General features: G+C 42.7%; 1 long non-coding RNA gene across 2 annotated transcripts in view; it reads left to right on the forward strand.

Annotated features, from left to right (window-relative positions):
• LOC144798794 (uncharacterized) overlaps positions 1-23433 on the forward strand; it is a 58861-nt gene that overhangs the window by 12118 nt on the left and 23310 nt on the right. Inside the window, exons 2-4 of one of the 2 annotated variants that reach the window (XR_013603648.1) lie at positions 5317-5347; positions 20571-20624; positions 21542-21577. This is a non-coding gene — a long non-coding RNA (uncharacterized LOC144798794). The remainder of the gene's footprint in view (positions 1-5316; positions 5348-20570; positions 20625-21541; positions 21578-23433) is intronic. The other variant, XR_013603649.1, reaches the window with a different exon arrangement.

Here is a 23433-nt window from a genome sequence, read left to right on the forward strand (position 1 = left end):
ATGTTGTGCAACTCACAATCGTTTTATTATTGAATGTGTTTATTAATCTTGTCATTTTATACGTAGATGAAAATATTAACAATACATGTTTTAATTTCTATGTAATTTTGTGAAGGTCATGCTCATTTCTCTTATTTTAGCTGAATATTGTAGGCCTGAAATGCATTTCCCTTGGAAGCTCTCGCATTAGACAATAATAGTTGAATTCTGTGTGCATGTTAAGATTCTGTTCTTTCTCACGTTTATGTTGCAGGTGGAAGAAGGGCCCTTGTTAGTTAGAATAATGTCCTTGTTTTGGGGGTTACGGAAGGAGCGAAGATGATACATTGGGAGCTAATGCCGATAAGGAGAAGTATTGTACATTCTCACCAGAGAGGTCGTGGGAATCAAGGTCATCATGCTAAATCATCGTCTTATGGAAAAATACGTACGAGAATGAGGCTTGATCAGATGGCTTAACCTGAAATGCATCCTGGGAAGTTACCTAAGATACTGGGAATGTTGTAAGTAGAGAAAGAGACACTTCTTCTCTGCCCTTTGGAGAGAGAGCATCTTAGAACGATCTCTGTCTCAGTAGCCTCATGCTACTTGACCCACAAGAAGTGGAGGGACTGTAACGATTTGTGCCTGCAAAATACTTAACTAGGGATGTCTCGTTAGTGCTAGTAAAGGGACAGATTAATACTTTATTTTCATGAAACTTTGATGCAGGAGAACTTGAATTCTTGTTCACTAAAAATTTTGTATCCTGATTCTTGAATTATTCGCGTCTTGTGTATACTGCAACGCTTTAACTTTAATTGTAGATTTTGCTTTGTACTAGTACCAATGTATATCTACACCCTCGTCTTGAGGTGTCCGTATATACAATTGTTCTTGGCTTTGTAATAATTTAACTAACTCTATTCAGTAGTCTGTGATTCTTAATGGTCCTAAAGAACCACAATTGGAATGATTGACTTTACTAACGATTTCTCTCCCCCACCCTTTTATGCTGAGAATAAGTACAGTTGACTCGAGGTTCTAGAGCCAATCTACAATATGTCCATCTGGCTCCTTCAGTCTCTAAGGCTTGGAGGCAAGGCTGTGTTGTTGTGATGTGCTCCAGTTTCTTTAAAGCAGATTTTCCCACATACTTTGTGGCCAAGTGTTAATTGACTGCGCTGTTATGCACAAGATGGAGTTGAACCTCTCTGTATACCAGCCTGGTGCTTCTTCACTGTCAAACCCGCTAGTGTGGCTGCTTCAAATTTTGTTTAATAATTAAGTGATGTGGTCCATATCTTTTTCTCCATCTCTCTTTGAACATTATTGTAATTGTTTGGATTTTTTCATATGCAATTGATGCACTGGTCTAAAGTAGGGTATGAGTGTATTCCGCTTACCTATGTGTCACTCTCAAGAAAAGATGATTATATCATTAGGAAATTCTTGGATAAAATGAATAGACTGGAGGAAGAGGGGAATCTATATATTTAGAGAGAGAGAGAGAGAGAGAGCTTTCTTACATCTCTGGGTCGAGCTCCTCTGACGGCTGCACCCTTCCTTGAATGATGTTGCTTAGTAATTCTGTCTGCTCCACAGCATCGCTCTGTTCTTCTGAATCTGTGAAGAAAACTCTGACAATCAGTGCTGCCCCAGTGATAAGTGCCTGTCACTCCTAAAGAGTCCATATTTCTGTCTGCTCCAACTGATGGTATTGCATTTTAACATTTATATGGTGCTTATTACCCCTGTTGGGGTAGCTGAGAGTACTGATGTGAGGGTTTTCCTTCCGGTGAATCAAACCCATTCTCCAGATAATATTATCACTGAGGAAGTCATGATGAGCCACCATATTGAATTTTGTTCTGAAATATGCCTAAATTACTTACTAGTGAATACCTTTATTTCTAGTCCTACTGTTCCTCATTATGGCCGTTATTAACTTTAATGTTCTTTTTATGAGATGAAGGCCTTTTCACCCATTGTGTGTCATAGAAGAGGGTCTAGCAAATCGAAAAGCATCCTAAGCATAGCCAAGCTTGTTGGCTGAAGGGCCAGGTGCAGAGAGTGGTCAAGCGGAGTGAACAGCTATTGTGAGGAGGGGGTAGGAATAGCAGTAATATAAGTTCGGAGGTAATCTTGTACTACAGGAACTGGGTAATCTAGGTACTACACCCATTTATTTATTAATTTATTTCTTTATTTTAAAAGTTTTATGTAGCGCGAGCATGACCCTAGAGGGTATCAGAGCGCTTTACAGATGTCCCTCTTCAACTCTCCAGTGCTTATAAATGAGGCCTAGGAAAGAGGATTTGAAAAAAGTACATTAAGAATTAATTACTGTAAGGATTTACGTTCTAATGAAAACCTGACACCCTTTTATGCCTTACAGCATATATATAACCTTTCTAAAATAGACTTTTGCAAATTTCTAAAACTCAAGACCACATTAGGGAAACTAGGGAAAATTCATGAACAAGACCTCCCGAGAGTGCTAAAACATTTCACAAGATCAAGCCATGTGGCTTCAAAAATATACTCACTTTTCTCACACTACACACCGCAGCTTATTCGCAAAACTATCTCTACATGGAACAAAGCTAAAAGTGCCCTCCAAGCTCAATATATTCCTGCTGCCTCATGGATGAAAATATGGACTTCAAAGGCAAAATCACATCTGCAATCACACAATGCAGATCCTGGATTTTGCACAATGCCCTTTAGATCCAAAGCAACATCCACAAATTAGGCATAATTGTGTCACACCTTGACCCCCCTGCTTTACATAATGAGTTTGAAACCATCACCCTAGTGCAAGTCTCTCACATGCCGAGTAAAATTAAATCATGCTCTTCCTTTGATCTTTCCCCTGTGTAGCATGGTGACTTTAGCTACTTTACTTCTTCCTGTCAACACCTCACTGCTCATCTTTCTCTCAGTTCGCCACTATGATATTGGAATGGAAAGTAGCACAAGTTATGCCAATTCTGAAACAATCTAATGCCGAACTCAATGAGCTCATTAACTATAGGCCCATCTCCCTTCTTCCTTACCTTAGTAAACTCTTGGCGGCCTTAGTAAACAAACTATTCCCCTTTTACCTGGAAGTCCATTCCCTATTAGACCCCACACAGTCGGCCTTTAAGGCATTTTACAGCAAAAAAAACGTGCTGGTGGCTGTACTGGTCTTTATCAGACTTTCTCTTGATACTGGTCTCCCAGAAATATTGGTGGTACTTGATATATCTGCTGCATAAAACACAATCTCTCATTCTATCTTAGTTCAGAGACTTTCATTTCTGAGCAAAAGCATTCGGGTGGCTCAAATATTTTCTTGATAACCAGACCTAGACAGTGTCTCTTCAGTGATTCAAATCTTGCACTATTACTCTGGACAAGAGGGTTCCTCAGGGCTCCTCTTTGAGCCCTATGCTCTTTAACAGCTATGTAGATCCCCTTGCCCAAGTGGTAAAATCTTGTGGCTTTGAAGTCATATACAGATGACACACAGTTGAACATCTCTTTGAGGCACATCCCAGAAAATGGTAAAAGCATATTTGGCGAATGTATTGTTAAACCTCCTTGATGTATAAATGAATCATTTACACATCGAGGAGGTTTGACAATGTGCGGCGTTTTGTTGCAGTGACCCCTGATGAAGGGCAACTTCAGCCCGAACTAAATTGGGTTTTAATTTGAATAAATGCTGCTTTTTATGAATAGCGCTTCAGTCATGTTCTTCACTGAGGTCCGGATGGGCACTTGCGGAACAAAAGAAACTTGGGAAAATGGCACATATTCCCGAGTGTGGACTGGAATTGCGTATGGAGCAAAAGAAACATGAAATATAAAAGGATAAAATTTGTCAAAAGAAAAAAGTGAACACGGAGTAGAATACGCCTAATGGCAAAACATTGCTGTGCACTGGTTTGGGGAGAAAGGTCTCCCCGTGCATTGGGGTTGAAGTTGCCTGAAGACACGATGTCTGCTGCTTATGCAATTACAACACTTCAGATAGTAGATGAGACAGCTCGCATTCCACAGAGGTCAGCTCAAACAGCCGAGTTGATAACATTGATAAGAGCATGGGAGCTTAGTACAGATTTACTTGTTAACATTGACACTGATAACCAATACGCCTTCGGCGTGGCGCATAACTTTGGGCAGCTTTGGAAAGAAAGATGCTTTCTCACTTCACATGGGACACAAATAGTGCATGTGGAATTAGTACATAATCTCCTTACTGCCTTGACCTATCCTAAGAAAGCGGCAATTGTTAAATGTAGCGCACACAAGAAAGTGACCGATAAAATGGGAGCAGGCAATGCCTTTGCAGATTACACAGCTCGTGAAACTGCAATGCAGCGAAGTACCACATCTATATTTGTAGTTAAATCACAGGCTGAACGTTGGTATGATGCCAGGCAAGAGGTGCTGGACATGTAAGAATCTGCCTCTGTTGATGAATTAGACCAATGGTCCAAGGAGGGAGCATTGTATAAATAGGGCTGTTGGAGGAATAAAGAAATGACAAAATGGAAGTTAATCACAGCCTATTTACATCCTATGATTCACATGGTATATGGGCCGCACATGTTGGAACATCCTCAATAGCAAAGCAACTTATGCAAGTTTGGGATCATCCAGATATGTTCGATACGGCTAAGAAAATAGTACAGTCTTGTCTGATCTGTCTCCAGTATAATCCTGGAAAGGGAACACAAACTCCAATAGGAGGGCTCGCAATACCCACCGCACCTGTCGAGGTCCTGGAAATGAACTACATACAGTTATGAGCGTTGTAACAACCTAAAGTATATCTTGGTAGTGGTTTGTGCCTTTAGTAAATGGGTGGAGGCATACGCTACGAAAGATAGTACAGCTCTTACTACAGCAAAAATGCTCCTAAAGGAGTTTTTTCCCCAATTCAGCATTTGTCGAGTTTTGTGGAGTGACAATGGACTCCATTTTATTGGGCAAGTTGTTGAGAATCTCATGAAAGTGTTGGGAACTAAGCAGAAGTTTCATGCTGCTTTTCTCCCGCAATCAGCAGGACTAGTGGAACGTTACATCTCTACCCTCAAATTGAAATTGGCTAAAATACAGGCTTCCACATCTTTGAAATGGCCTGATGCACTGCCTCTAGCATTGTTATCTATTAGATCGATACCACATACACGATCTGGCCTCACACCATATGAGGTGGTTTTTGGAAGGCCAATGAATATTTGGGAGATTCCTAAGCCACACCCTATACATGATGTACCCTATGTATTGATGAATGACTATTTGTCTCAGTTGACTGACAGTTTTTTTTCTATTTATCAACAGGTTCGAGGAACTCTTCCAGGCAGGTCGCAAGGTGAGGGCCATTGTTTGCTCCCTGGTGACTTCGTGGTGATTAAATCCTCTCAGAGGACCAGCTCCCTAGCACTGAGATGGCGACGGCCTGAGCAAGTGCTGCTGGCTACCAGGACTGCAATTCGAGTGACAAACCGGAAAAACTGTATTGGGAAATGGAGGAGTATCGTCGAGGAAATTCCTCCACACACTTTGTTTTCCTTAACACTCGAACAACCAAGGCAAATGGGCCTTCTATTATCGCTGTTACTAGAGCTCGAGCGGATCTCTGCTTGAGCAGTATTGGCAATATTCTTTTGGGAAAAAGTGACTGTACTTCATTGTTGAATATTACTGGAATGAATAATAGCAGTTTTTTGTCCACACACAACACCTATTTCATTTGCGGAAGCAAAAGGTATTACTACCTACCTATTGGGTGGTCTGGAAGTTGCTACATGTCCTTTTTGCTTCCACTAGTGTTTTTGGCACCTGCATCCTACCATAAAGACTATAAATTGTATAATGGCATTCCTAAGAGCAGAATCAAAAGAACAATAAATAACGATGAGGTGGATCAAACTGATACTGCACTACAGCAGTATATTGACTTTAATTTAGGACTATTCTTCTTTGTTGGTGCAGCCTTAAACAGTAGAAAGATCAGACGCTTAACACGTGTTGTAAAGGCTGTAACCAATCAGACAGGAATGGCGCTTGGAAATATCACAGAAGAGCTACAAATTGTGAGAATTGTGGCGCTCCAAAATAGAATGGTCCTTGACGTCATCTTGGCTGACCGTGGTGGAGCATGTCGCATCATCGGGAGCAGCTTCTGTGTATACACTCCTGACCACGCCTCTTCTGTTTTTGATGCAATTTCCAAGATGCATAGAATAGCCACTGGAGTTCATCAGGATTCAGGAACATGGACTTTGACTGGATGGCTATGGAACATGTTTACTGTATGAGGTTGGAAACAATTGTCAGCCCTATGCAGTGCTTAATTTATAAAATATTAAGTGCAGGTGCTCACATTTGTTTACCACACACCTTCCTCCACTGGCTCCACCCACTTGTCTCCACCCACATCCTCAACAGCCACTGCTGAAAGCCAGATGTAATACCACTTTTGAATTTTCAGCAATGGAGCCTTCCTTAAGTAAGGGTTTGATAGTAGGTACCCCCAGCCCGGGAACTTTTTGAGAAAAATTTAATCAAAAAGTGCACTTAAAGCACAATTTTGGAATACATTGGCTGAAATTACTAATGCACTGAAAGCGGACACCTATAATTACTACCTTATGGGCTCCCTTCTTCCTATTGTTTATGCCTACACTACTAAATAAAATGCCATTAAAATGCCATACCAGAGCTAACAGGGAAGGTTAAGTGCTGGCAGTGAAGCAATAGCAATATAGCACATATAGACAGAGAATAAAAACCCCCTGTGATTCTGGGCAAATCACTTAATCTCCCCGTGCCTAAAAAAAATGAAAGTGTGTCCTCATGTAACGTAACTGGTGCTATGTAAAGCGCTCTGATACCCGATTCGGTTCGGGTCTAGTTCGCACTATATAAAACTCTGCAAATAAATAAATAAATAAATTTAAAAAATAAATAAAAAATAAAAAAATAATAATAAAAAAATAATAATAATAATACGGCTATTTATAAAGCGCAAAACAGTTATCTCCCGAAGGAGGTGTCCTGGCGCTAAAACAACAAAGCAACAGCACAATAAAAAAGACAAGGTCAGAATCAATTCCCCCTCCAGAATCAATCTAGGTTAAAAAGCCAAGTCTTGACTTCCTTCCTAAATAGGCATTCTGAGTCAATTTGCCTTAAAGAGGCGGCAAGAAATTCCAAAGTCTAGCTACTCTCACCACGAAGGATCTACCACCCCAGCGCTCTTTCCTGATTCGTGGGGTTGCCAGAAGGTTCTTATTGCTGGACCGCAATAGGCAAGATTGTTTGTAAACAAATAATCACTGTTTCAAATAATTGAAGCAAAGCCCATGGAACTGACGAAAGGCTACGGTCAGGGCCTTGAATTTAATTCTATTGGCCACTCAAAGCCAATGCAGTTCTTTAATGTATGGGGTAATGTGTTTTCGCATGGGCACACGTCTCGCATGGGCACGAGAAAGGATGAAAACTGTGAAGAAAGGAGAGAGAGCGTCAGACAGAAGGTACAGGGCAGTAATGTTGGAGTCACCGATGGTGCTAATTTTGAACAAAAGAAATCCAGGAGTTTTGTCACAATATTTTTGTGATCCGCAGGGGTTGTTCTTCTGGGTTTCTGGGTTAGACAGTTCTTGAAAGATGCTGGAGATTTCTCTTATTCAGTCAGACCTGCTAGATGAATTTTGTAAATTAAGACTTTTTGGCTCTCCTTATGGCACTATGGAGGCCTTACAGGTGTCTTATAGAGAGGGGCTATCTTCAGTTAATATAGTCTTGTGCAACTTGCATTACAGGTTGAGACTGGTTTGTTTCAGCTCCACTGTCACCACATGGAACCATTATTAGTGGATTTAATGGCAAATTTAGTGTTTCTTGTTTTGGCAGAGAGCAGTGATGCATTGTGGCATAGATTGTCCAGTAAGACTTCAGTGCCATCCTAGTTGAGAAAGTTAGTTGTAACAACATTCAATGTTACCTCAAGCTCGTCTGTGCTGACATACCTGACACCTGGATGGCATAATTGCATATGTCTTTCTTTCAAAGAAATGCAAGCAATTCTATAAACCTAGTCCATTTGTGTGTATCATATGGAAACATCTGCCATGAAGGGTGCAGGTGTCATCAAGTCGAACCTAAAAGGTAGCTGACTTAAGATGTGCTGAATGCTGATCATTGTGTGTAGGACATTTATGTTTTTGAAAGGCATCAAGGAGGTTGGTGGTTTGAGGTGACAAGTGTAACAAAATATGCACTTACTGGCTCCCTCCATGTTCATTATTTGCAGCCCAGCACAAGACATGTGTTGTGTACTCAGTATCAAAGTTCGATTGCCATTAAATATACAATACAATCTAACTTCAACACTTAGGGGCCTATTAGGATGGCGGATGGACCTGCGTCCGTCCGCCACCCCCGAGGTGGAGGGACCGTCCGCAGGGGCAGCGGCGGTCCCTCCGGTGCAATTAGGATGTGACCGCCACCCTGGAGGTCACATCCCATATCTTTAACCTTCCGGCGGGTGCTGCTTAAAGCAGCACCCGCCGCAAGGTTAAAAATGCATATTTTACATTTACATGCACAAAGCAGCAGGCGCCGCGCGGTGCCTGCCACTTTGTGCATGTAAATTCTGGGGGGTACCATAGGTACCCCCCATGTGCACCCCCCACCCCCTGACACCAAAGACCACATGGTTTTCCACGGCGGAAAAGCCACTGTGGAAAAGCATGTTTCAATGCACATCGTAATTTGGCTGACGGTGTCTTGCAGACACCGCCACCAAATAGCCCACCGCAATCCCACCGCCATCCTAATCTGGCGGTGGGTGTTTTCTGTGGCCGCGGCGGGGAATCCGCATCCTCCAGGCCGGCGGTGGATTCCGCCGGCCCGGAGTATGCGGATTCACCGCCATCCTAATCGGCCCTCAAGTGTTTAAAACAACTGAATATTTGAATTGAGGACTGGGAATGTTCCCTGGCGTTACATCGGGTGTTATACTGTCAGCATTAGTTTTTATTAGCACTCCAGACTTTACATTTACCCACATTAGACTGATTTTGAAAGAGTTTTGCGGTCACAAAGGCTGGAATTTTCAAAAAGGAAACAAAAAGTATAGAGGTGAGAAAAGGAAAAAAAAACATTAATGAAAGAAAAAGGGGAGAAAGGGTGACTGTGAAGGGGCCCGCTCTCTTCCCCGCCCGGATTACCATGTCCCCGATACTCACCACTAACCGACGGGTCGGCAAACCCCACATCCGCAACCCGTTTCGGAAAAGCCGCCATGTCGAGGAGTCATCCACCCCTCTCTGTGTTACAGGAGGAGCCGCAGGAGCCAACCAGTGAAAGCCGCCGACCGGACACAGAACCCACTGACCCCGGAAGTCCCGCCTCGGGGGCAGCAACAGAACCAGTTAAAAACAGACAGGAAGCCCAGAACGCCGTCGGAGAATCGTGGCAGGACGCTCAGACTGGAGGAGACGACGGAGACGAGGAGAAAGGAGGAGAAGACGTGTGGTCCGAAGATTGGTGGAGTCCTTGAGGAGGTGGCTGAAGAGCGGCCGCGACTCCAAGGGAGAGTTGCGGCGGACCGGGTGAGTACTAGTAACCGCCCTGAGAGCACGCTAGGTGCTCACTGTATATATTGTAGATAACCACCCCTCTCTCCGTTTAGGCACTCATAGTCACGAAGCACTTAGTAGAGTTAGCCCCACCTGGCACTGTATACTCTATGTAAAGCACTCGCACCGTGTGGAAACCCCCCCTTCACTGCTTCCATCACACGCTTTTCTGTATCCCCGTCCCTCGTTCCTCCTCCCGACCCAGACCTACCTCACGGACCCCTCTTTCCGTCCTCACATCCCTGGTGTTGGTGAAAGGAATCTCACTGTGGTCCTACCAGACTAACGGTCCCATCTTGTCTCTTATTGTCCTCCGAGGTACATCCCCAACACCGGAGCCGATCCGACGACCAACCGGACCCCCTCATCGGAGAAGAGCCCCGAAGACCCTTGGACCCCCTCAGTGGAGAAGAGCCCCGAAGACCCTTGGACCCCTCTCCGTTGCACCTCCTGTACTTTATGCCTTGTACTGTGAAATAAAATACCGGCATAGCCCACTATATACGTCCTCCGTGCCTGCTTTTCCGGTCCGCCGCGCACCCACCATCACAGTGACAAAAGGAAGGAAACCCCAACAGTCAGCCTCAGCAAACTGAAAATACGCTTTGTATGTTTTCATGGGCAAGCATTCAGAAGTCATTTTTTGTTTGGAGAATTTCTTTAAAACCCTATTTTATCATTAACTACGAAAAAGGTTTCTTAAGCACAAACTCCCCTGAAAACCTGGACGGTGGAGTCCCTCTTTGCTCACCAACGCTTTAGAGGGGTGGTCAAAGAGGGAGGTATTTACATTTTCAGGATAATCCCTTGTCTGGTATTGATAAGCAGTGTGACAAATTGGCACCTGAGGGTACCACGAGGAGCTTGCACCAGGGAAGTGCGAGTACCCGTCCTCATCCTACACTTCCCATTGCTCTGTTTATATCTCTCTTTATCGGGCTTGTGGCCTGACTGCCGGAGACCATTAATTTGCACATGAATTCAATATCTCACTCCAGCATTAGACCACTTAAATCCTTTGTCTTTGCTACTAATTGGCCTGTGACAGTCACATTGTGCAAAACGAACTTGCATGACCAAGCGGCAGCCGCACAGCAAAGCGAAGCTTCCAGGATAAACCAATCAAACCTTTCATTGACCTTTGCAGACATGGCAGACACTGAACATTGCAAAATAAACAGATGCCACATTTCAGGTGCCCGTTAAGAAACTGTGGTCAGAAAACATTTAAGAACAAGCAGATTCCACCGTTCAATGACCTATGTGGCACGCTCAGATAAAATCAGAGTTAGTTACTTACTTGATTACTGCCTTTTTAAAGAGGCTTGCTGCTGCACTGCATGCTGCTACTGCAGTTAATTGTGCCGGACTGCTGGCTAGTGCATAGTGCGTGTGTGTGTGCCTCAGGACATTATGCATAGTTGCCAAAGTTTCAAATTGCTATGTGTGACATTTTCATAATTTCAGTGTAATTATGAGTGACATTCCAACAAATATGAGTGACACTTTCTCGTGAGCAAAATCAAGCAATGAAGATGAGGGAATCATATAGATATCAGAAATTGCACCCATTTTAGTATAGCTGCTAATGTTTCAGATTGATTATGTGTGACATTTTCATAGAGTCTGTGAATTTATGAGAGTCATTCAACGACTAAATGTGGTACCTACTTGCGACCAAAATCATACAATGAAGTCTATGGAAATAGACAAATAAAAAATCACACTCATTTGAGCAAGAAAAAATCGAACTCTGCAGCAGGTGCAGTTAAAGCTATTATTTAATTTTTAAATAATCAGCCCCCTCCACCCCAACCTCCGCTCCAGTTAGTGGCTGAACCACATGTAACAAAGAGATCTCTGTGACAAATGCAGCAACCCACTGAGTTATCCAAATACAATACAGTCCAATACAATGCAATAAGCTGGTAGACTTCTTTTGCAGCAGGCATATTAACCCTCTGCGCTGCTTTATGGTCAGAGTGAAACCTGCCAGTAGACAAAACTCTGACCTCTCTCTCGAGGGGGAACATTAATCACCTGACTTACCTCTAACTTAGCAAGTCTCACTGCCCTAGGAAAATAAAGGCTGCTGCTTCTTAGTGTCACTGTCAAGCACAGATATTAAACACTTTTTACTAATAAATCAGCAAAAGTGCTGGTTGAGACAAAACCTCCACCTTAGATGGCCCTTGATTTACAGCACAGACAGAAAAGTTAGTGTGCCCATTTCCAAGGCGTGTGGTTATTCCATGCTGAAGTCCCCTCTCCATTCTTGTAACAGAACCTTTTTAAATGTCAGCAGTAGGAGATTAATAAATGAATATCTGACTTACCTGAATCTCTTTACAGTTGTCAGAATGATCTACAGAAAGGAGCTGCAGGAGTGGCTCCGCGTGGATCACTAGCCTGTCTCTTGTTTACAGTCAGACAGCGAGCCATGCTGCAGTGCAGCCTCAACCTGTGTCACCTGCTCCCACTACGAGACTCACCCCTACAAGACTCATGCTGGCGTGGTGAGTCCAGGGCATAAGTTGGGCTCTGCCTGGGCAGGGGCAGGGCATGCACAGCAACAGCACAGGTTCAGAAGTGAGCAGGTGGTCAATCCTTAAACACCGGCTTACTCCTTTAACTCTAGGCCTTGCAGCAGGCCAGGGATTGATCTCCTGGGTACTTTGGGGCCTGACTGGCAGGCAGGAAATTCAACATCCTGCCACAGAATGCGTGGCGACCGGACATGGCTCCTCAGCAACAGTGTGTCCATGTGGGACCTGATGTGACCCGGGGAGCTGTAACAGAAAGCAGGTTTGGCTCCGGTGCTTAATTATGTAAGCCTTCAATGCCACAAAAACAGTCCGGGTAATTGATGCGTTTTGTTAGGAAGATAGGTGCCTCTGCAGAGATAGTATTGTCCGGGCACTGACCCTCGCGTAAAGTACGGGAAGTGTGTGAATCCTCAATCCGCTGCCCCTGCTTGCCCCTGATAACATTCATATAATGAAAGCTATACCCTGCACTGACTTTCCACCCAATAGCTGGAAGTGCTGCGCCTTTTCAACTCACTCTAGTGCACTAAAGCAGGCATAATTCATCTTACAAGAGGAGCAGTTTTAAAACCCTGATAATGATCTGTGTCTGTGTCACTAAGGCCATTGATGTGGGTTGGAACTTGGCCCTGACTTCTAGAACCGACCCTGATACATAAGTGCTGGTGCTAAGCACCGGAAAGCACCAGCACAAATTAAGCACTTGCCCTATGTATATTTCTTGCTATTCTTTTAACTTCTTGCCTATGTATTCAATGCGGTCCGATGCTTTGTTCTCTTTGTGTTTCTACTTGTACCTTGTGTATACTGACTAAACAGAATGGTAAGAATGCAAATGCCCGACTAGCAAGTGATCAAGACATTAATGAAATGATGCAGATTGTAGTCCATGATATTTTTCGTATTCCTTCAAAAGCATAAGAAAATGTCTTCAGCATATACTAAAAGGGTTGTCTGTGGACATCTGAAATAATTTCCGTTAGCATTAGCTGAAGCCGTCTTGGTTGTGGCATCCATTTTGTTAGCTATGTAAATCTTCCATCTTCACTGTTTCTTGCTCTTCTATTCTGCTTGTGTCTTCAGCTTTAGTTAACTCTTTCTGTACTGAGCCAAAGCAATGTACGTGCTGAGGAAAGGCCTGTAGTTGCTAAAATGCCCCTTTTTAAAGATGCAACTGTCAACTATTTTCTCCTTTTTTAAACAGTTCTGTTCCCCCTCCCACTTTGCTGACTAAGTGATCATACATCTGCCCATGTTTGTCGGTAACTATTTCTGTGTAGGCCTGTACCTTCTATTTGTGTCTACATGCTTACTCTGCAACAACGTGTGTATAAAAGCCCCATGGTCTGTTTACTTAATGTACTACCTCCTGCAACACTTGAGGGTGTTGTATCGATGTGGTCCCACTCATGACTGATGAATAAACTTGTTATTTGAATTCCAGCTTCAGTGCCAATCTCTGTTTTGTTGGTCTATGGACCTGTGGACAGAGGCGGGTGACCCCTGCACCGGTGTGCTCATTAAAAGGCACATTTCCAAACTGGGCCCCAGAATTTGAAGATATATTGGGACCTTATATTCTGGGCCACAGGCGCTGGTGTTGGTCAATAGAGTCTTGTAGCGCCCACTCCTATCCGCAGGGACACCAGAAATGGATACCCAGTATCTCTTGCTATCAAGCCCCCCACACGGCTGCTCAGATTTGATGCCTGTATAACGAGCTGGGTATGGGCAGACTGTACAAACGATCGGATTGCTTTATAGGCGGAAAATATCCTCCTTTACCTCTCTGACCCTCAAACCACGGGCCCCTGCTGAATGGAAATCCTTAGGTCTTTACTAACAGGCTTTGGGCCTCTGGGTCAGCCTGAAAAAACATTGCTGGTGCTACTCGCAGGGTTAAAGGGTGACGCAATGTGGCGGACACCTATACCTCTCTGTACCACAAGCTTCAGTTTTTGGAGGATTTTTGTCTCTAGAGATCCCATTGACATCTGAAACCTTGGTCTTAATCTCCTTGTGCAACAAACAAAAGCATCTCCTACACTGGGGAACAATGCTGCAGACCCTTGGAAGAATAGCCTTCGTTAGAGTGATGATACTCCCCAAATGTCTTTACTTCTCTCAGAACTCCACCCTTCACATCTGTAACTGCTGGTTTTGCAAACTAGTCTCCATATTCAATTTTATCTTCTGGTCCCATGGGCCCCAAGCATTGTTCATAATAGAATGAGGAAATCAGTAAATGGTGGGGGCATGGGTATGGCGGACCGCCAGCTCTACTATAGAGCCAATCACCTCTTGGTTATTAATGATTTGGTGAGTGGGGATGGCAGCCTGTGGCATGGGCTTGGGGACTACCGTGACACACCAGGCTCCACTGTGGCAACCACCACACACACACTGCCATGGCTACAGGGATTTGCCAAATGGGACAACTTCGGTAAAAAGCCTTTTGGTGATGTCTGTGTCGGCGGTACGGTCCAGAACCTGCAGACTTGCTTCTCCTTATTGGTATTGTAATTCCATAAATGTCTTCAACTACGGCACACCTTAGAACCCTACAAATTGCAGCTCTTCAACCTCCCGGAACATAGTCCCTTTGAAGCTAAGCTGCTAATGGGTTAACTGGGGAGTGGTGAGGTATCCCAAATATAGAGCACATTGGTGATAAATGTCCCCTGTGGTTTCCAGCCTCTCAGGCAAAGATTGAAGGGATGGGTAGTACAACTGACCAACACTGACTGGTCTCTGGTGCAACTGGCCCCTCAGGAAATGGCAATATCCTCGCGACTGAGGCACATGCAGCTTAACTAACTCCACTCCACCTACTTTGCCCCGCCCAGTCTCTGGCATGCTGGCAAATCCCTGATTCCAGAATGTCCCCAATGTTCCTGCCCCAGGGCAGACTTCTACCATGTGGTCTGGCAGTACCCCCTCATTACTTCCTTCTGGCAATGTGTCATGGCTACCCTCATTCAAATACTGTCAACCCCCCACCAGTCACTTGTGGGTGTCTTGGATGAGTTGGGAAATAGAGCCTTGATAGGCCTGGCAACTGCAGTGGCCAAAAGGGACATTGTGCCGAAGTGGAATCGAAAGCACCGCCTACCATTTGTGAATGATTTAGGGGAATGGACTGATGCTTACATATGGAGAAGACCATATACATGTCCTGGGGATGTCTGAAGAAACATTCCTGGATATTGGCCAAATGGATGGCCTACTACTACAGCCTTAGCCCTTTTTTCCATCAAAGCTGATCTGAATGTTGCTGATGGTGGAATAAGGCTGTGAGTGTGTGGGTGGGTAGTTTTTGTCCTACTTGGTGACTGTGGTGTATGTTATTGAAACTTCTGTAAAAATGTTTATAAAAGAAATATCTGGTCTGGAATGTTAAAATTGAGTAGAATACGAGCGTGTTTGTCAGTGCATCTGCACCCTGGCCTTCATTTATAGTAATATCCGAAAAACAACTGGAACACCTACTAAAATTGCAGCCCAGACTGTCTCCCTGGGTAACTAATGTGCAATATGCAAGCATATTCAAATTCAATATTTGACAGTTGACTAAAACTGATAGCCCCAGGCAGCGCTTCTCCTTTCAAATTTCCCCACCCCTGTACGATTCAAGATAAAATAAAACAATCAGGTCCAAAATGTTAAAATTTGTTAAAATGGGAGCTACATTCTCTGTCAGTTACCTCTTGCATGTTGCTTGGGGTTTCAGTGATAAGTAGGTCGTTGGTAAGTAAGAACATCTCATTAACCACCACACAATACAAAACACATTGCATGTATGTAGACATGATGTATTACATTTAGGATAGAGCCACTTATTAAGAAATATCACAGGTTTTGTTGCATGTAAGGCCTTTATGGTCTCTCTCCGGATGTATGACGTTACACCGCATGCTTTTACCACGCATGCTGTTACAACGCAGTTTTTACAACGCAAACCTTTACAACGCATAGCGCTTTGGGGTGCTGGATAGTGAATAGTTTAATTTACTATTCCAACTCCAGTCCCCGTGGACACTAGGGAAGGTGTTGGATAGTAAATTAAATCTATTCCCTATCCTAGAGCGCCCCCCAGCGCAATGCGTTGTAATGGTTTTCGTTGTAAAACCTGCGTTGTAAAAGCACTGCGTTGTAAAAGTTTCTCTCCCTTTATTTCCTTACACCCTACAAACAGACATTTATGCACACTACATCAACAAAGTACAACTGGACACACATACCACCAGCCAGGAGGAAGTATAAATTGGAGTTTCTCCTGGCCTGACTGTTGTGTCGGAAAAGCAGACCCCATTGTAATTCATCCACCTTTCCTTAACTTAAATGCCCCCATACCATTGAACCCTCCAGCAGCATCCCCTGACCAGCCTTCAGCTCCTCCTCTTAGTACCCTCCTAGAATAACCACAGAAGTCAAGGGACACTTTAGCTCCCAATGCACGCCTCACCTCCTGTTTTCCCATCTCTAGCTCGTTTTCCATACCCGTGTCCTCCTGCCCCGGTGTTTCCTTCTTCCTGTGGGGTGTCTGGTTCTGCCACAGCCAGACTTTTAATATCTACACTGGAGGAGGGCTTTAGCATCGTTGTGGTGAAGAATGAAACAGAGGAGCTGAAATGGATACATATATGGATCAGAAAAAGTAATGTATGAAGCTAGTGGTGCCCCCACAAGTTCCACAAAGTGTGGTGGTACTGGATAGAACATTACGTCTAGAAAATGTGACTGCAGGTGAGATCACGTGCATGAATGCAGGGGCACTTATGTTTGATGATGACATAAAGGGACAAGATGTATCCCACGGGATATTTGACCAGCTTAATATGTGAATATAACCATTGTTCAAAATTGCTGTTAGACAATATGATGACCGCCAATGGCTTGTGTAATGGAATGCTCTAATGACTGATTGAAATATGTTGACTCCTTATTTTCTGTGTTGGTCGACAGATGTTATATTTTGTCAAGTATTCAAATAAAAATCAGTGGACTTTAATGAACTTTGACTTTTGTTTTTAAACAAATTTTAAAAATGATTATGGGCCAGTGCTTTTGGACTCTTTATGTACTTTTTATTATAAATATGTCTCTTTACATATTGATTTCCCTCCCTTGAGACTTGCTGATATGTTGTTGTTATTTAACCACCCCCTTCAAGTTTTCCCCCACTTGCCCCCTCAGAAGAGACTCCATTTTATTTAAATCTCCCCATACTCAAGGATAGTTTTTTAATTATTCACACTAATTTTTTTTCAAGTTTATAATTTTGTAATTGTTCATAGAAAATGTCAAACACTGATTTCTTTCTTGTTTTAAAAAAATGGATCATGTGTCATGCAAAAGAAATCTTAAGTTATTTTGAAGGTGCTTTCAATATCAAAATGACATTTTTTCATGCAATACAGACAGTACATAAATAACACCTTGCTATGTGGTACCTTCAGCACCAAACATTGAAAACCGATGAAAGCAACCATGTTTTATTTTTCAAAATGGTTTTCATTGTGTCTGTGAGGGATAGAGTAGTGAAATTAACAAAACAGCATTTATTTTTAGAGGGTTAATCTACTACTCTGCCTATGCAATACTGGTGGTGAAATTGGTTGAGAGAATACTTGTCTTGTTGGTGGTTAAATTAGTGGTGGTGGAGTTACTGCTTGTGGCGATGTTAAAGGTACATGTAACCAAGGTGGTTGGTTAGGAGATGGTGTGTCCCTTACAGGTTGAGGTACTGCTAAAAAACTTGTGCATGCCGTGGCTGTGAAGCATACCATTTGCCTGTTGCCTCTATCATCTTCATGGCCAAGGCTTATTGCTTTGCACTCACTTCCCTGAAACTTCAAAGATTTTCTCAATGCATCTTTGCCATGCCTTAATAACATTTTGAACTGTTATCCAAGGCACACGTCTGCTTATCAATCTTCTGAGAGAGTCCTTTAAGGAAGAGTGTGATCTCATGAAGAGTAGGCCCCATTGCCTGACTATATGTCGTACATTAGACTGTTGTACGAAAGAAATATTGCCTCAGAGAGCAGAATTAGATCATGTTGACCCCACCACATGCAAGGCCATCTGACATGGCCAGCAGCTTGACCATCGTGGAGGGAGGTGCCTTCTGGGTGGTTGTGTGGCGTAGAATGATGAATACCTGTTCCTCAAAAGAGTATATTCTCTCACTCAGAGGAATGAGAGAAAGACCAGAGATGCACCTTCATGGGAGGAGTGAGTAGGAGATGGTAGAGAGCTCCATCTTCGTTGAGGGCTTTGTGGAGGTGAGTCTTGCATAGGCGTAACAGGCATCCGTGGCTGCTTGGCTAAAGGCCAAGTAATTCGCAGAAGTGATTTTGGAGGAAGATTACTGCCAGAAATGAACTGCTCTTATTGGAAATGTTCAGTGTGTGGACAACAGCGTCCCCCTTCTTGTCTAGGTCTTCCTCCTTGGCCAGCTCCTGTTCCTCCCCCTGCTCTTCTTCTTCAACAGTGGTCACTGCTGAGATAGTTGCCATGACTTAGATTGCATTTTCTTCTTGGATTTCTCACCGGCTTCTGCTTGTATATAGTTCTAAATCAACGATCGATGCAACATCCCTAGTACATGCACAAAGATTTAAACAGTTGAAATACATCAATTACAGTTTTGAATTAAAAAGTTCTACATAGTACTTTACTTGACATTGTTCTGAAAAAATTAATACATGTATTGCCTACTGAACATAAAGAAACATGAAGTTAAGGGGCTGATCCATGTATGGAAATATTATATCATGAAAAGGTCAGCACAATAGCTTGATCCACAATTGTTTCATTTCAGAATGTCTGTTGTGATGTCAGCTGCTGTACCATTATCTTCTTAATTGTTGTTGCTAAGGTATATCCTGATTAAGTAGCTATAGTGGAAAGAATTATGTTCAATGGCTATTGACAAACTATAAAAGTAGTCTTGATCCCAAATGCTGACATATCAGAAATAAATACATGAAAGGTATAAAAGTGACCTTGACCCCAAATGCTGGCATATCAGAGAGAAATACATGATAGGAAAACAATAAACCCAAATAAAACACTTAATCATGATTGATATAAAATAAACAATATAAAAAAAGTTAGGTAAAGTAATAATTATGACATGTAGAAGTAAAGATCAGAGATTCCCTGACTTACCTGACTAACAGATCATAAATGGCCTAAAGGCCACTGCCAATATGTACCCTGATGTTAAGGATGTTGATGTTCTCAAGGTGGACACCAGGGGATGTTGTATGACAGGAGCTGACAGGAGAGAGATACATAAATTGATGAGTGAGCCATCTTAAGTCATACATGAAGATTATATTTAAAATTAATGTTTTTCTCACAATGTCAAGTCTAAGGGTGATTTTATCAGTGAAAATATATCTTAATCAACAATTGCATTACAAATTGACTTGGGTGAAAATAGGAATGTGTGACGATATATATTCACCTACCCTGTCAGTTCCAAATAAATAGATAGGTTAGACCCAAACCTAAAAGACCAAACATTTAACTTACCAGTCTCTACCATCCATGTGCTATGTGGTACCAGTCTGGGTTTTGGCGCAGTGCTATCAGCAGAAGTAGACTTTGTGTCAGATGGTGTATCAGACAACAACACGGGCCCTTAAAAGTGAAAAAGGAAAGTGGAACAATATAAACGTCAGTGCCAGATTTTACTATAATTATAAGCTATTAAATACACATTGTGAAGCGAAGTGATAGAAATACCTTATAGTGTGTTTGCAACATTGGACATACCAGTGTTTGGAGTAGGATTGCATTGAGATACCTTGCCAATGTGATGCCCAGCTGCACCTACAATTATTTCTGTCCCAGCCAAGGCATCCAATTTGTCAGGAACTAAGGTACTCACCTGGTGCTTAATCCTGTGGGAGGAAGATGAGGTCCAGTAGTCTAAGAACCAAATGCAAAATTCCTCTCTAGACATTCCCACCCTTCACAGAGGAGGGGAAACAAACTTTTGAGGGGAAATGGCTCTTAGATATTTAGAGAAGAAAACTCCTGTGATCTCTTGGTGATGCCCTTGGTGTGAATTTGTGGTCTGCACCTACTGCTTCTTCTCCGGTGAACTCTTGGGAGATAAAGCTCGGGACTTGGACAACGATGTCTGTCAGCATACTCCTTCTATAGCTACAGTCAGATTATTTTGTGCTTTTTGTATCATGTGTAGATGGTCTTGCAATTCTGATATTGCTGTACTCAAGGTGTAATTTTAAAGATTTAAGTCTATTTGTCACTTGGCATGCGAGACACGTTTCTCTTGTTGGGTTGTTTGATGGTGGTATTTGTATTTCTTTACAAAGTTATTGACATATAGTGTTGATTCTCCTCTCTTTTCTTCTCCCAGGTTTGGACTGGATTTCAGCCCTCCAGCACCCTCGAGGAAAAGAGAAAAACACAGGTAAGTTCTATTCCTTTATACAATAACCTATTCTCTGGCTAGTGTCTGTTATCTATACTTTCTTTCATTTCTTGCTGGTTTGTCTTAATGTTTCTGGGGGGTGATTGGGTTTCCTCTTCTTGAGTCTTTCCCTGTTTTACCCCAAGAAGGGATTTTATTGAAGTGAGCACAAAAAACCAGGAAGTCCCTTCCTTTACAGGGATTAAATTATCCTCTTCCATGTTCATGACGGCTCCCGGCCGTCATGAGTCACAGTGGGCGTGTGCTCATGACGGCCAGAAGCCGTCGTGACCACGCTCGCGTTTGGAATGTCTAGCACTGCGGTGGAATAACTGCCGCAGTGAAGAGGCTAGATGAAACGGGCAAAAATAAACAATCCTTTTCCTGGGTGAAATCAAAGGTACAAAAATAATTGGAACATATTCATGGTGGCACCTGACTCTGTAATCTCTTTCCTTAGGGCCAATCTGGGCTGCTCACAACTAGTTTAGCCCCTGACCCATCCCACCCATTACAGCCTCCCGCCTTCCCTGTCAAAGACCATAACTAGTCACGCACCTGTATCAACCACACTTCTCCAGGATCATGGCGGGTTGAAGTTTCCTGCCCACAGCTGTCTTGATCCTGCCGAGTGCTCTCAGCGTCGTCCCTCAGGTCCTGCAGCAAAAGTCTGTCAATGGGTCCTTCTCAGCATTTCATGGCTTCACATGGGTCTGCGTGGTTGGTCCTCTCCCAGCATTCTTTGAGTCTGAGACCTCTCCTGTGCCGGGTGAAGTCTCCTCCTCTTTCTGACTTGTAATTTCTAGTCTGTTTTTGCTTTTAGTTGTTTCCCTCTGGTATGCCTATTCTGGTCCTTCTTTTGTTTCTGTGGGGACTTCCTGCAAAATGAAAACGTTTTCTGTTTTTTTCTTTTTCAGGTGCAGTGCGAGATGTGGACCAGTGGTGCAGTCCCGGTAGGTCTACCCTGATCTTAACCCCCACATCCTAACATTATATTTCTAGAATGTATTACATTTTGCACAGTAGAAGGGTGAATAACCAATAGAAGCATTGATGACATTATTGTACAGGAACTCAACTACCCATAAATACTCAGCCCAATCTTTGTCAGATTGCAGTAGCTGACACCATAAGTATTGCTCCAAATACTGGTTTATCCTTCAAGTTCTGTTTTTGGGTGATGACCAGAAGAGCATCTGGCATCAATGTCCATGATATCACATATAGATTTCCAGAATTCCAAGATAAACTGTGGGCCTCTATCTGAGATCAGCATTGATGGACTCCTGTAGAGCTTGCAAAAAAAGAAGAGTCACTCCTATTGGCCAAAAGGGACAGGGTAGATGTAAAGACTGAACAAATGGTGATTTTGCTTTTGTGCTATACTTATTTCCTAACACTACTTTTTGGGCACATCAATTTAAATCTCAAGGGATTACACATTGGGGTGATATACAGTGAAATGTAAAAACATTTTTTTTAAAGCAATAAGCCTTTTATAAAGCAAATTGAAATTCAAAATATACAATCTCTGTTGCACTGTCCTAGTAGGGTATTCAGATTCATTAAACAATATTTGAGGACCTCATTTTCATGTTAAATACACAGCAAAAAGCATGTACATAAACATAGAAATCAAAAATGCATACATTTGAATAAAAACACAAATACAACATCTGTCTACACTGCTTTTAGGTGGTAATCAGATTGGTTCACACCACCCTCTATAGCCCAAAAGAGAAATAAACTTTTATTCAATCTTATGGAACTCAACCATATTTTGTAAGAATACCTTTGCTAGTTTAGCCGAAGAGGGCAGGACTTTATCAAAAACATCAGTGAAATCTTGGTACTCCTCTGGCAAGGAATGTTTGTCTACCGTAATTTCTACCACAGTAACCTTGTTGGTTTTCTTCTCTCTTTCTCAACAATGGTGTTGACAAAATGGGCAGGAAAACTAAACAATTCTTTCTGACCAGTTTATCCTTGGGTTGTGTTTTTCCAGTCATGGAGTTCGCAGTATTGTCCTAAATTGTGGAGCCTTAATGAGGTCAAAGTAAATATTCTCAGAAAGTCCATCTTTCATTGTCAACAAGACCAGGTTGGTTCTCTAGGTTACAGGCCCTGACAAGACATTGCTTCCATCAATTCTGTGCTTGACCACCAGGTTTTTTCTATTTTGAATTGAAAACCGAAGGAGCCTAAAATCTAGGAAGTTACCGGTCAATCCGGAGTTTATTACCAGTTCAATCTGTTTGGGTGACATTCCCTGTGATTGCAAACTGGTAGAGACATAAAAATGCGTGGAGTTGGAAATTTGACTAATCTGCGCTAAGTGTTGGGAACCTTGTGAAGCTTCTAACCCGGGAAAGCTGGTTCCCTAGATTTTCAGGCCAGCTAGTTTTACAAATCCTTTTTGTGGTGTCTGAAATTTTTGGTTTCTTTTTTGCTTTTACCTTGCAGTCTTTTAGAAAATGGCCACATTTGCCACAGTAAAAACAGAATTTCTGTTCTCTGTCTGTGATGTTGCCCCTTTTCTTTGGATAACCGTCCGCACAACCCTTAGATTTTCACAGGCCCAGAATCATTTAAAATCCTTGCTTCAGTGTTCTTCTCTTATACCACCATGAACTTGGTATCGGTTCTCTCTTGATCGGAGCTTCGCTTATCCACTTTATGGTCAAGTTTAAACACCAAGTCCATTAGATTTTCATGATTCTCTGAAGGGTTGTCTACCTGGTCCAACGCATCCTTGAGTTCATCTTTTAGATAGCAGCAAAACACAGAACTTCTGTTTTCCTCTAACCAA

Source organism: Lissotriton helveticus, chromosome 12 (assembly GCF_964261635.1).
Source record: "Lissotriton helveticus chromosome 12, aLisHel1.1, whole genome shotgun sequence".
Lineage (NCBI taxonomy): Eukaryota > Metazoa > Chordata > Amphibia > Caudata > Salamandridae > Lissotriton > Lissotriton helveticus.